Genomic DNA, 14,372 nt, shown 5'->3' on the forward strand with positions numbered 1-14,372 from the left:
GGAACCTGTGTTGGAAAATTGCCATGAAAAAGCGAAACCTGATGGGTTGTGAGAGTTAGAGTTACAAAGTAGTAGTATTATCATTAACGGTACAGCTAGTCAGATAGGCAGGAAGAATTTCCGCCTTCCAACTACACTCCCTGGTACAACTGTCATGACACTGACGTGGAATACATTGCATTGGCCGGAAGAGTCACTAATGCTTAAGGCTATTATCCACCCAGAATTTAACTTACCTTAATCCCACCTTCAACCCTGAACGTATGCAGTAATTAGATAAATTTCCCGAATCACAGTAGGGGAAAATTTCAATGGGGCAGACGTTACAACATGTTCAGAATTTTCAGAAAAATTGTTAGTACAAGAGTATATCAATAAGCATTTCACCTACCAGTTGTGGTTTGTTTCTACTAGATAATTGCATATTTTGTTTCTATAATAAACACAGACACACACAGACTGCAGGTCCACTAACGCGACACTTACCAGTTGAGTGGTTAGCTGGCATAAGCACTGGAAACAGTTGATGGAAGTAAAACCACCGTATTAAGTAGTACAAACATTAGGTTAAGGATTGCATTGTAGTAAGGTCTTTGAGACTGCACTTTACGAGTAGACTCACATTAGTAATGGCTAAGGGAGATATCGATGTGGGACAGCTCATGGTTGGAACTGTTTATTTTTTTTCTCTGGTCAAGAGTAACTGTAATTAAAGACTTGTCTTGGAAGATTCAAGATGGATCTTTTGAAAGTGGGAAGGCATGCTGCACCCTGAAAAAGTTCAGCACACAAACTGTAAATGTTATTTAAGCTTAATTCCAGCCCCACAGCATGGCAGTAGAAGCCAGCTCGGGCAATGTACTAATCAAGTAAGGCACTTGGCAGTATTGTTCAGCAAATGCCGCAACACAGTGTGACCAAGAGTGAAGCAATATTTCGTCACTCTCAGCACTTGCATGCTGCCGAGAAACTTCGAGTCACAAATTTACCTGGGCCTAGCAACCTGTGCTCGAAGCAGAATGAGCAAGGTAAAGCTAACAGGACAAAGTAATACATAGCAAACTTACTCATCTCCCTCCTGTAGGACTACACCAGCAGTGAAACTAGAAGGGTATAAATAATTGAGCTTAATGGTTCATAGCATTCAGTCATGCCACCATTCTGTTTGCATCTTGAACTGGAGAGAATGACGTGCTTTTGAGTTTCAGATAAACCATATCAACCCTTGGTGATGGAAATTTGTTGGCAACCTGTCCATTGATTAACTCGTTGAGTTTTGGCATGGCTGTGGGACTTGGGGCAAGTTTCACTGATGCAGAAAGCTGGGGTCCAGCCAGCTTCCACCCTCTGGGTGACTTCAACTGAAGGACTGCAAGGTGATTACAATGCGACTTGGGGAGATGAGCCCTCGCAGCGTCCTAGACATAATCCATCATTGTCCTGGTCTAATCCAGGGTGGGGTGACTGGGAAAGGAGTTGCTGCTCAGCACCAAGACATCTAGCTATCACATCCAAGCACAAGACACGGGGATAACAAATATGCATGGGGGGTACTTAGCCGATGCAACACTGGAAGGCATGGGTGGCTGTGCTCGTATTTGCCTGCTGGCTTACAATGGGCACCGGGGCAGCTGCCACCATAACCTGGGAAAATGGACATTGTCAGTGTGATTGGGGAATCAGCACATTCCTTAATCAGCTGTATTTGCAAGCACACAGTGTGGCCTTGAAGTAGGCTGGAGTGATGTATAATGCTGATTTAATAAACATCTGTCAATGCTATCACTGTTTCGCTGTATGTCCTGGCATCTTCCTCAGCATTTCTCTCTCCCATCCTGATTCATAGCAACCTGAAATACACCAGGTCATTACAAAGCAGTATATGTCCCTACACTACTATTATTGCACTTTTTATGAACTGCCTCTTCTCCTGGATCACCACAATACCAGTATGTCCTGGAAGTACACTCACACATCTGTTGCAAGTTTACAATTATTAGCAGAATTCTTGTCAAATCATACAAAATAACTATAACTGAAGTGTGAATCGAAATTTCAAATGTAACATAGGTGCTCACATCAGTACCCACACCTGAATTAAGCAGGTTCTATCGTCCTTCACAATGTGAAAACACTTTCTTGATGTGGAATGGGTCTCTTAAGTGGTGGGAAGAATGAAATGGGTGTCAGAAGAAACTTTCATGACAGAGTGTTTCGTTTTCTATCATTTTAGTCATTTATATGGTGTTAAACCAGATAGACACATGTAAACTGTGGACACTGTCGATTTACATGGTTGTACTGAAGGTGGAACCACATCAGTAAGGAACCTGTGGAGAAGCCAAGCTGTCTCTTCAAGAGGGGCAGACATCTTTTTATTATTTGTAGGGATAACAGCTGAAAGCAAGGGTAAACTAGTTATTACACTTACCAAGATGATGCAGCCCTGGTGTATGGTTTAACCATAGTAGCATTCTCTTAGGCAAAATAAACTGTAGGTAAAATAGTCCTTTACTCAGAACTCCAAGCAGGGACAACTCAAAAGGATGGTGACATCAGGAAGAAGAAAACGGGTGTTTTACGTGTTGGACCACGAAATATCATCAGTTTCCTTAGTCAAGTAGGCAATGAAAACTGCCTGCTTGCTCCCCCCCCCCCCCCTCTCCTCCCACCCACAAATCCATGCAACACACACCACTAAACACCACCCCATTCATGTTCCACAAGAAAAAGGTCCCTGTACTGAAGTAAATTAGGAGGTGATAGCTGAAATTACAATGGAGCGAAATCTAAACGTCCCCTCAAAAGAGAGCACCTTATCTGTTCCAGTATGTCTCACTGGCACTAAGTGAGCATTAACATCTATGGTTGTCTTCTAAGGTGATGAAAGGCTGACAAAGTCAGCTCAGAAAATGGAAAGTTAATATCTGTAAAAATATATATGCTTTCAGTAAAATTTTTCTTTGGGTTGGCAGTACATAATCTCCATAAGACAGCTCTACCCCCTAGTAAACTGCTCCATTCAGAAGACACTCTGCAGCACATAAGGTATTAATGGAAATTAAATTGCTACCATTCACCACAATCAATACTGTAACAGGTTGAGAGACATCACACTTACATAGATGCTTGGCCAAATTACAGGTCATTCTGTCACCTGAACCTACATTTCATATTTACATTCACTGGCTTTGCCAACTCACAGCAAACCTGCTGCTTTCCAACCTAACCTAGACACAGACTAAGCTACAGATAAGTCTCTCAACCCAAACAGCATTCCACTTTCACATTCATTGGCTTTGCCAACTCACAACCAAACTGTTGTCTTCCAACCTAGCCTAAGCTCAGGCTATGCTACAGGTCTATCAAAATTGAGTATTTTATGGAAATTACTTGAGATCAAACTGTCAGAAAACTAAAATTTACATAATTTAGACAGATCCCATAATAACAACTGCAACATAAAATACGCCAAACTGCTATATACATCAATAATATAAATGCCAAGATGCAGCAAAACTCGAAAATTAATAAAGAGCCGTCCATTAAATGTGAAAAATTCATATCAGTCTGATACCAACACAACATTACACATTTCAGAATAAATCATTAGCAATATTTCACCACACGAATTTCTACACATATCAATAACAGAAACACCAATATGCTGCAATAGCAAAAACAGAAGAAATGGCCATCCATAAAATGCAAATCATTCATGTGCATTCAACACCACAAGTAAAATTATGCATTTTCCACTAATTAAATCTAGACATCAGAGGTAAATGAAGATTTTGAGGTTTTTATTGCATGTGGCTTGTTTAAGACTTAAGTTCATGGTATAAACTATTGTATGTGCATGTTTCACAGAAAAGAAACTCAGCAATATGATGCTATCGTTTGCAAGCAGAACCCAGCACTAAATAATGGTACGTGATCATATGACAGTTGACCAGAATGTAGTTCTCCATACTCCTTTCGTACTAACTGTTACAATATTTTACCTCTCAGTGATATATTACTTTCTTATGTCATATGTGTTGTTAATCAATTGAAAATAGATTTGCTGTAGGTTTTGATATTTGGAGCAACATTTTATGACAGACTCTAAGAACAAAATGGATTCTATTAGTGGGAGAAGTAAAAGGATCATGGAATTGGCACTAAATTTAGTACTGGTAAGCATATGTATAGGTATTTCAAGTACGACAAATTGCCTTTTGGCTTCCGTCACGGGTTCTTCGGCCAATGTTTGTTTCATAATTTTTCTGACATTTAGTTAGCAAGAGTTGCTAGCATTGTCAGAGCTTCACCCTTCATTGCTGGTGGTGGAAGGTGAAGCTTTGACAATGATAGCCACTCACAATGGTGGAACATAAGAAAAATCATCAAAAATTGCTCAAAGAACCCTGGACAGAAGCTAACAGACAATTTTTCAAGAAGTTAGCTAGGGTTAACAATGTTGTACTTCAAGTACTTGAAGAATTAATGTCCTATCCTACAATCTCAATCCATCTTCAACCAAGAACTTTCAGTCGGTATGTGATAGCTATTACAGACTGTAAGATATTACTCGTTATAATGGAAAGTAACAAAGCTCTTAATGCACATTCCATGATTTAGGAAACAATGATGTGGATGCTTTACTGCCAGCTGACAGTGCTAAAATGACAAGCTCTCTTGGAGCCTAAAACAACTACAGAAGCAGCTCATTCTTCTGACAAAAATCAGTGGCTGTAATATATAGAACTCACACAATTGGAATGTTTCTCATATGATCAAAGGTGCACCTCTATTACTCATTGTGTGTCAGTTGCACCCAGAAAAATTCATCATGTTTTGCATAATAATATGTTTTTGCTTATTTACTTAGGAAAATGACACAGCGAATGGGCTAGATGTTGTGACATTACCTTACGGTAATGTTACGGGCGGAATCAATATGTTGTTAATGAATGGAGAATTCCAGGTATGCTATTTCCAATTATTGTTTATTTTTGGTTGGCTCTGCCATACACACTAACTTAGGTTTCAAGGAACCCGCCAATGATACATGTGATGACTGCGATGAGTAGAAGGTGAAACTAAAGAATGATATAACAGATGAAGAATCAATCCAAATTAAATCAGATTATGATGCCCACTTGTCAGAAGCAGATATAAGATAGAAAAACGAATCTGCAATAAAAATCTGTCAAAAGAACCTGGATTGAACACAAAGATTGCCGTGTTCAATCTTCAAAAATGTTTGCCTAGACCATGCTTCACTAATTCCACTGTGCTCTATCTAAGAAAGCTCTGTACACACAATCTGATAATCACTGAGGCCTCTGAGCAAAGGCTTATAGTTGCATGTGGAATTAAACAGTTGCAGGTTGTGGACTGAAAGAAGTGTCATCCTGTTTGCTGAAGTGGTCCTCACCTAACCTGCCAGAATCTCAAACTGAAGTACTTACAATATGGACTGAACTGTGGAGGTCAGAATTGTAACTTCCCCATGACTGTGCACAATTTTTGGATTACAGGGTGTGTTCAACTCAAATTGATTAACCATAAAGACTTATTGCAGGGATACACTCATATGGAGGTAGATTGTGTAAATTGCCGTTACTGAACGGCCCATAAGCAAAGTGAGCTCAAATACCATAATTCTGACACTTTGGGATTGGCAACATGTTATTCACCAATGTCGCTTCAAGAAACTGACCAATGTGTACAACATACAAATCGCATATTTCAAAGACTTTTCAAGTCTTGGACCATCACCACCTTAAGTTAAATGGACGACCAAAAATTTACCATCAAATATAGTTTTGGTTACCCAAGTTGAGCACTACGAGTGCAAGCAGAGAGGTCACGCTCTGTGTTCTATAAAACAGGAGAGCTTCTGTAAAGCTTGGAAGGAAGGAGACGAGATACCGGCAGAAGTAAAGCTGTGAGGACGGGGCGTGAGCCATGCTTGGGTAGCTCAGACGGTGAGCACTTGCCCGCGAAAGGCAAAGGTCCCGAGTTCGAGTCTCGGTTCAGCACACAGTTTTAATCTGCCAGGAAGTTTCATATCAGCGCACACTCCGCTGCAGAGTGAAAATCTCATTCTGGAAACATCTGATTGCATGTTTCAAGAGACTGACATGCAATGACGAACAAGAGGGGCAGTATAGCCAGAAGAACTTCCTACTACACAGAATACTGTCAGACCCACTGCTGCACTGTGTGCCAAGACCGATGAACTGGATTTCGGTTTAGTAATGTGTGCCCAATAATTATCATAATAGTTATGTATTGGAATCCCGCCGCAGTGAAATCTTTGTTTTGGTGACAGACTGATCCGTAGCACAGCCCAGGGTCAAGGCTTTGTTCGATGGCAACAGTTTGGTTCCAAGTTGGCAAAGCCAACGAATTTGAAAGCAGAAACTCTGTTTGTGGTAACAAATTGAGCGGTAGTGAAATCTAATGTTTACGCCATGCAAGGTGGGTTCAACGTGTAACTTTTTACCAAATACTCAAGCTTTTGCATTATCTGATAGAGGTTTTCTGAATTTACCTTGAAGTTTCAGTTTTTGTGACAAAAAGTAAGTTAAAATATGGAGCTAACGTAAACATTACGCAATGCCACTAATCGGTGTCTCAACAACAAAGATTTCAGGGTAGGCCAGGAGGGGGGAGGGGGGGGGGTGGTGGTGCATGTCACACCAGAGCTTACTACAGCTAAAATACACATAACCTCCTTAAGATTCAAATATGGTAACTGCTCTGAAGCGATCAGATGCAACTTTAAAATATATTTGTAATTTGAGTCCTGGGAGAAAAAATTGTATGTAACTAAGGAACCGTCCTTCGAGCAAATTCGGAAGAAATGTCTTGCACCTACAACAAATATTTGAAATTATTAATACTTTCATAAAATAGGGTACGTATGCTAACCAGGAAGAAAATATCATTTTGCAATTTCTTGACATAATGGCAGAGTCATTACAAACTTTTATCTCAAAAGCGAGTTTACTTTTAAACATACAATAATCAATTTACACTGATAACTACAGGCAGGAAGCACAAATGTTTATTTTTGCAGTTACTTTTCATTTTGTATACAACAAGCAATGTTACTGACATATTCAATTTTGCGTTAGGACACTACCCGCAGTCTCACAGATGGACTTGCATTAATAAGTCAATAATACGAATTGTTATATAAAACACTGCTGTTGATCTCTTATTCTTCGTGCTAATGTGTTTATTTCGCATTGATTGGTTCTATAAGTCAACTTTAGAATCACAAGACTTACGTTCTCTTACCGTGTTACAATAGTATATCCTCTAATTACTCCAGAAACGACAGCACTGTGCATTTATGTCAAATGATGATTTCAACTTTCTGAAGCATTCTACGAAGCGCAATTGCAGAAATGCATATACACTTCAACAACCTTTCGTATATGCTTGTACCTCTGTAGGTAAACATTGCAGAGATTATAGCTGTACGGCCGAAGTTTACCTTACCGAAAGCGCCAACGTAGTTTTATCTGTGGATACCGAAAAGTTTTGGTTGTCACATCCTTTTTTGTCAAGAAGAAATGGTGGGCCATTTATCCTTTGATTATAAAAATTAATCAGTTCAATAATGTAAAAACTCACTTGAGCACCTGTACAAACAATCAAAGTTATTGATATATTTAGGTCGATTCACATCAGACAATTACGTCACTTCCCATTAGTGATGGGCTAAACTGCGATTTTCCGATATCAGTGATTTCTGTGAGTGCTACTTCTCAGTATCTGTTATTCTTAAATGTGATTTGTCGCAGTTAAGGAACTTAGGTCGTGTATCCCTCCGCCACTGCTATTTCTGCGATTTCTGCGACTTCTGCGATTTCTGTGACTCCTGCGATTTCTGCGACTTACCACCGTATGAAAAAGTTACATCTGTCCACACAGAAAATTGCATCTCAACAAACCTGTCATTGGTAAGTATGTTTTACGTTTATTCTTCCGTTGGCTTTAATTTTGTATTAAAGAAACAACTGTGAAAATATTAATAGTGTAATTAATATGTAAGTAGCCATACAGTAGCGTAATAGTTCGTGTTTATAAAATGAATTCTAACATATTGTTATGTTCACAGGTACGCGAACTACATTTCAGTCACTCAGTAAAGTGATAACTCAAAATATCATTGTCAACAGATCTGGAGAAATTGCCACAGCGACTTTAGACCGTTTTCGTCAGACGAGAGGTTAGTTTCTAAGTGTTTCGATGGACTTAATTACTTCAGTGAGATCGTTCTTGCAAATGTGAAATATACCCCATTGAGTGGCTTTCGTTAGAGCAAATTTTAGCAATTCTACTCTGTCAATTACATTGCTTGTAATCTGGTGACAGCAAAAATGTTTAATAACCCTTTTGATTTTGCAGACACAGTTCCGACTCTGATTACTGGTTGCTGTACGTATCTATCTACGTCAAGGCTCTTGAGAGAGAATTTTGAAGATTCAAGACAGCTCTTAGAGGATTTGCGGATTAAAAGTGCCATAATGATCAAATAAGTGTTCAGAGTGAGTGATTAAACTGTGTTTTATTGAAGTTGTTGTGCGATTTTAAAGGAATAATAAATGTTAAATACAGTGAGTGAATAATGAAAATCTCATTTTCCACATGTTAAGCCGTCCTATACCCGTAAATTTTCCACCACTTATTAATGATAAACACTTGTTGGAGAGTGACATGCCCCCACCCCTCCCTTTCTGCACAATCTTGGTGTGACACTGACCTGTAACATAACCCAAAGTCTACAATATGCATTTTGAGGCTGTTGATATGAAAGTGGGAAGTACAGATCTTCCATTTAAATCAGTGCATTACTTGAAAGTAACACAGGAAAAGCTTATTTATGTAGGTGGTAGTAGTGTCGGCAAAAAGTTCTTGTGTGTGAAGTTGCCATGTAGAACACCAGGTGTAAAGCTTTTATCCCGAGTCTTGAACTGTGTTGGAACAAAAGTGAGGCATTCATATGACCCAATAATACTGTTTTCATTTCACTACACTTATACAGATGTCTGAGTTCCTCTGTGTTAACATTGCAAAGTCCTGTAGGCATGTGGAGTATTAAGCAAAACTGTCATATTGGAAGCAGCATCAAACACATTTCTTACATTACTTGATATTTTCAGGAGAAAAAGGCAATGTTGCTTCTTATTAATATAATACTTTCAGAGTCACAGCTGTGTTTGACCAACCATAACTGATGCTGAATGTGCATGTCGTCATATAATATGAAGGGCTTATTTCAATAGTGGTACTAGTCCATTACCTCCACTTTTCTGTCTATAATGCTTCTGAAAGGTTCATCTCTAGCAAGAAGCCATATGCTTGAATATTTCTGGTATCTCAATTGCAGATTTTTCAGCGCTCATTTAACTTTACGACTCTGTATCTCAAAATGAACAAAAATGGACTAGTACCACTAATGAAATAAGTCCTTCATATGCACACACAGCACACCGATCTCGTGAGGCACAAGGCTCTCATAACGAAGTCGGTCAACAGATGGCACTAGGAAAAGAATGTTAACTGCGCTTTTTAGTTGCTACTTGCGACTCTTAGTTGCGATTTGTCACAGAAATCGCAGTTTCTCGGTAGCGAATAGCGTAGTATGAACTTTGCTCAACAGATGGCACTGCTAACTGCGCTTTTTAGTTGCTACTTGCGACTCTTAGTTGCGACTTGTCACGGAAATCGCAGTAAGACTCGATATCGTATCGCAGAGATGGACGTAGTACGAACTATCGCCAACAGATGGCACTGTTAAGTGCGCTTTTTAGTTGCTACTTGCGACTCTTAGTCGCGACTTGTCACGGAAATCGCAGTTGGACTGGTCTGTGAATCGCAGAGACGAGCGTAGTACAAACTTTGGCCAAAAGATGCCACTGTTAACCGCGCTTTTTAGTTGCTACTTGCGACTTTTACAAGGGAACCTCCCCATCGCACCCCCCTCATATTTAGTTATAAGTTGGCACAGTGGATAGGCCTTGAAAAAATGAACACAGATCAATCGAGAAAACAGGAAGGAGTTGTGTAGAACTATAAAAAAATAAGCAAAATATACCAACTGAGTAGCTCATGAAGAGCATATGCAATATCACAGGAAACTGTACCCACAGAAGCGCCGTGGTCTCGTGGATAGCGTGAGCAACTGCGGTATGAGAGGTCCTCGGTTCAATTCTTACCTTGACTAAAAACATTTTCTTTGTTTATTTTCGCAAAGTTATAATCTGTCCTTTCGTTCATTGACGTCTCTGTTCACTGTAATAAGTTTAGTGTCTGTGTTTTGCGACCGCACCGCAAAACCGTGCGATTAGTAGACGAAAGGACGTGCCTCTCCAATGGGAACCGAAAACATTTGATCGCAAGGTCATAGGTCAACCGAAAACACGTCTGATATATTCTATACGACACTGGTTACGGCATTACAGGAATATGTTGTCGACTTACGTAACTTGTACACTTGGCGAATGGGTAAAAAGATTCTTCTACCTTGCCCGATTTAGGTTTTCTTGTGGAAGTGATAATCACTCCCAAAAAAGTGATGAAAACATAAGAGTTTGTCACATAAACTGCAACAAATGAATGCATCAGTTTCACAGTCGCACAGTTTTCCCTGTGTTCTGTCAAAACATATGTTTTTAAAGTTTTCAAATTTTTCCGTGCGTAGACCTTGAACTCCTGCATATGTCCGAGCAAATCTGAACATGTCCTGGAATTTTGGAGAGTGAAGTTGATTATGTGTGAGTGCCTGAACTTTGATTATTGTCTGAAAATAAAAAATTAAAATTTTCACCCAAGGGAAGACTTGAACCAATGTCCTCTTGTTCCGCAGTTGCTCACTCTAACCACGGTACCACGGCGCCCCTAGACTTGCTGTATATTGTTTTGTTACCTATCTTCCGCATGGTCAACTCAGTTTCTATATTTTGCTTATTTTTTTCATAGTTACACACAACTTCTTCCTGTTTTCTCGTTTGATCTGTGTTCAGTTTTTCAAGGCCTATCCACTGTGCCAACTTATAACTAAATATGAAGGGGGTGCGATGGGGAGGTTCCCTTGTTAGTTGCGACTTGTCACTGAAATCGCAGAAAGCAGTGCTAAATTCGACCAATAGATGGCTCACGTCTTTGAATGTGAAATACTACTTGCGACTGCTAACTGTGACTGAAATCGCAGTTAGCTCCTGTAAAGTTGTTATTGTGATATCTGCGACTTCTCAGTCACTGTGATTTCTAACAGATACGCGATTTCCTGCCCACCACTACTTCCCATCAAATCCAAGATGCACTCACACTGGATTTCGTGTCGCGTCAGTTCGCTTAGGCTTCGGTCAGCATGGCTCCGACAACGGTCGTCAGAGGCCGTCGCCAAGGGCACACGAGAACATCGGCCGACCGCTTGGTCACAGTGCGTCTGATCTTATTAGTCAGTTTTTGACGGGTCGAAGAGATTAGATTAGAATCTATTTTATGTATGAAGTAGGTTATATTTTAACGTCTAAGGACGGGATACAACGAAGCCGCTGTGCTTGATGACGAGTGCTGCAGTGCGGCTTTTACTATTATAAGATGCATGTAAATGAACCGTGTCTATCTCGAAACGAACGTGGCGACTACTGTACACCACAGGCTAACATTACGTTAGACTGTGCTGTACACTGTATCTTCAATTATTGGAATCACCAGTCTAGTTTTACGAATATACGAGATGTAAGGAAAAACACCATGCAACAAAAGTTAAAAACGCTTTTGCCGGCGACTAGCGTCAGAAGGGATCCCCACCTTAGAAACTAACAGTCCATAATTGATGGTCTTCCTATTTATACTCGTGTATTACGAAAATATATAGTATCAGGGATCACTGCGCTAATGATCTCTCCAAAACACGTTGTTCAGAGTGTGGTTTATTACGCTATAGTGGCAGGATGACCGACTTCGGCCTGTAAAGTTTTTGCCAATGAGGTCATGAGCATAACTAATGGTTAATTTATGTGGTGAAAATTTATGTCTCTATTAGCTCTCTAAACACTTACCCAGTGGATCTGAAAAAGGAAGTAACAGTATTTCTGGTAGCAGTATTATGACAGATTGAGTGTTGCTTTTAATAAAGGAATCAATATTTAGTGTCTTTTAGTGCACAGCTTCAAAATTCAGTTTATAAAAAATAAAAATTTTCGTAGAACAGGTGCAAGGGTGAAAACATTAGATTTTAAGTTAGTGTTTAGAGCATTGTAAATAACATCTAACATATCACACAAAAACTTTGGAACTGTACTTTTTAGAACGTGGTAGAGGCCTATTATTAGAAATATGTAATCTACATATGTCAAACATCAAATTCTCAGTTCTGGTTTTCTTGAACCAGACTAGTTATACGTATATATTAGATGACTGGAGAAACGTTCTATTACCTACTCGAGATAATTCGTGGTGACCTTGCAGTGTAAGTTATAAATACCGTGTTTCGCTGTATGTATTTAAAGTTGTGCTGGCGTACATCAATTAACCTTCAGTGACTGTCATTTAGCACATGAGTGAAAGACAAGCATGAAATGTAGCATAAGGTACTTAAAAATGGAAATACATATCGTACACCACACTTGCAAACCACTTGATATTAACAGTTTCACTACCCTAATGGCATAACGCCAGTAAGAAGTAATAATAACTTGTAAACAACTAATGACAACCCACCACCAAAAAGATCCCTACAAGCATATAATATATGCTACCCTCTTCACTTGAACAAATTAATTTTTGAGGCTATAATTTGTGCCTAAAATTTCCAATAAAGATTTTGCCTATTTGAGGTTTCGAATAAATCTACGGTCTCAGTCCATAGATTCCGAACTATGTCCCAATTAGGATATTTTCATCCTCAGAATGCCACAAACTCAATGTTTCTTGGACTAACCTTATCAGTTTCTCACGCTCTATATTTCGTGTGCGAGAACATCGGCTAATTTGACAGAAGAAAACAAAATGATTTGAATTTCACCGATTGTAGTCGGAAGCCTGTACGTTCAGGCGGTTGGATCGGCTAAAGTGTGACCAAGCACATAGTCATTTGAAAAGTTCGTCCGTCTCCAGACGATGTCGGTCATCGGCGGAATCTACCGATATCGGAGCCACTGCGACCGTAGCCTTAGCCCAGAGATATGAATGTGTCGTTGACGGCAGAAATATACCAACTGGAAATGCCATTCATTGTAATATGTGAAGTATCTTCACGATCTTTGCGTACACAGGAATACAGTTCACAAGACCATTGCCCACTACCGTCTGGATGGGCTAAACCATAAACCATATTTGGTCGATGGACTAAACTGTGATTTCCCGATATCAGTGATTTCTGTGAATGCTACTTTTCGGTAACCACGGTTCAGTGATTTGACGCAGTTCAGAGTCGCAGTTAACGAATTCACAACTTGTATCCCTCTGCACTCCACTAATGCTGTTTCTGCGATTTTTGCTACTTCTGCAATTTACGCTATTTCAGTGACTTCTGCGCTTTCTGTGACTTCTGCGATCTCTGCGGTTTACGCGATATCTGCGAATTATCACTGCAGATGTTACTCTGTCATTAGTCGTAAGTAATAAGTGAACTGTGTCAATACAATCAACAAATATGTTCTCGCCTGCATAAGCGATTACTTGTCAGGACCTAAGCTTAATGTTTCAGTAACCCACCTGACAAAAAGTTACGTGAAATGGTATTATTAATATTTCCAACGATTCTTCCTCAGTTGTCACATGATATAAAAAAGATAAGCTTGCCCACAGACAAAATTTCATATGAACAAACAGTCAGTAATATGTTTTACTTTATGCCCTTCCTTTGGCCTTAATTTTGAATTAATAGAATAAATCTGAAAATATTGATAGTGTCAAATTCAGAATCATAACACTAATTAACACAGAGCACCATAAGAGTTCATGCTTAGAAAACAGATTGTAACCACATTGTCATGTTTGCAGATATCTGAACCACATTTTCAGTCACTCAATATAGCAATAGTTCAAAACATCATTGACAGTAGAAGTAAGGTCAGTTTCTAAGTTTGTGAATAAACATTATGACATACTTTATACAAAGTGGGAAACCTGCCCTACTCAACCGCTTTCATCACTGGAAATATTAGCAGTTGTATAATGTGAATTTTATTGCTAGTAATTAGTAGCCACGTAGTAGTTTAATAATCCTTGTGAATTTCCAGACAAAGTTCCCATTTCGATTACTGGCTGCTCTATGTACCTCTCCTCATTTAGAAGAGATAATTTTGAAGATTAAGAAGACTCTTGAAGAATTCACGGCTTGAAAGAGCCTCAAT

At 39.3% G+C, this 14,372-nt stretch overlaps 1 long non-coding RNA gene across 1 annotated transcript; it reads left to right on the forward strand.

The window, feature by feature from the left end:
* The first annotated feature begins 7,839 nt into the window (after positions 1-7,839).
* Positions 7,840-8,509, forward strand: LOC126248246 (uncharacterized). Its single transcript, XR_007545437.1, has 3 exons — positions 7,840-7,964; positions 8,123-8,233; positions 8,413-8,509. It is a non-coding gene; the product is annotated as an uncharacterized LOC126248246 (long non-coding RNA).
* Positions 8,510-14,372: the final 5,863 nt, after the last annotated feature.

Source organism: Schistocerca nitens, chromosome 3 (genome assembly GCF_023898315.1).
Source record: "Schistocerca nitens isolate TAMUIC-IGC-003100 chromosome 3, iqSchNite1.1, whole genome shotgun sequence".
NCBI lineage: Eukaryota > Metazoa > Arthropoda > Insecta > Orthoptera > Acrididae > Schistocerca > Schistocerca nitens.